Genomic DNA, 1218 nt, shown 5'->3' on the forward strand with positions numbered 1-1218 from the left:
TGACCTGAGGGTAACAAAAGTCTTATTTAGAGAAGTAGCATGGTCTGGGGAAAAATACACAGGCCTGGGACTCAGAGGCCTAATTCACTGGTGCTAATCCCAAATCCACTCATTATCATTATTATTATTGTTGTTGCTGTTTTAAGTGCTTATTATGTTTCAAGCACTGTTCTAAGTGCTGGGGTAGATACAAGTTAATCAGGTTGAACACTACAGTCACAGTTACTTGCCTGCTCTGTGACCCTGGAGTAGTCTCTCAATTTCTCTGTGCCTCAGTTTCCTCATCTGTAAAATGGAGACTATATATCTGTTCTCCCTCACTCTTTGCCTATGAATCCCATATGGGACAGAAACTGTGTGCTACCTGATTATCTTCTACCTATGCTTGTGCTTAGTACAGGGCTTGGCCCTTAGTGTGCTTATCATTATTATTATTTATTATTATTATTACTATTTAAAAGGACTCTTAGAACATCTTCATGTTGAAAACCTATCAGATTGAATCCTAGCATCCTTGAGATAGAAGGAATCTTGAGAAACCATCTGGTCCAGCTTCCTCCTTCTGGGCAAATGAATAAATAGACTACAGTCGTTTGTCTATACATCAGTATAGGCCTAAGAGATATTTCTTACAGCTATCATGGTTCAGGGGTAATTACCATAGTTTAGCCTCTCTTGAGGTTTCATCTGGAGAGTTTCCAGTACTCTACAAGTCTCAACTACGGGAGGGAGAGTCAGGCAGAGGGAAATCCATTCCATTCCTAGCTTGGGCAGAGGCTAGCCAGTGGAAGGCAATCTGCTACAAGTCAAAACTCCCCCGTGCTGGGCAGCAGAGGCACGGGAGACAGTCAAAGGCAGAGACTCAAGATGACTGTGCGGAAGGAGGCAACGGTAAACCATTTATGTATTTTTACCAAGAAAGCTCTATGGATACACTACCGGAATGATTGCAGATGGAGGCAGGGCATTCTGGGAGAGACATGTACATGGCATTGCTATGGGTCAGAAACTAATTGACAGCATAGGACAAGACAGGATCATGGTTTGGGGTAATTATCTCCTACCTCTACTTTTAGTTTATGAACCTCTTGTGGACCAGTGACTGAGTTTCAATCAATTTCCAGTACAGGACTTTGCACATGATGATGATGATGAAGATGATGATAACAGTAAGGATGATGATGATAATGATGATGATGGAGTCTCCCTTCAAGAATG

The 1218-nt window shown here is 42.0% G+C and overlaps 1 non-coding gene across 1 annotated transcript; it reads left to right on the forward strand.

The window, feature by feature from the left end:
- The first annotated feature begins 669 nt into the window (after positions 1-669).
- LOC119931209 lies at positions 670-807 on the forward strand. Its single transcript, XR_005452064.1, has one exon. It is a non-coding gene; the product is annotated as a small nucleolar RNA SNORA7 (small nucleolar RNA).
- Positions 808-1218: the final 411 nt, after the last annotated feature.

Source organism: Tachyglossus aculeatus, chromosome 7 (genome assembly GCF_015852505.1).
Source record: "Tachyglossus aculeatus isolate mTacAcu1 chromosome 7, mTacAcu1.pri, whole genome shotgun sequence".
NCBI lineage: Eukaryota > Metazoa > Chordata > Mammalia > Monotremata > Tachyglossidae > Tachyglossus > Tachyglossus aculeatus.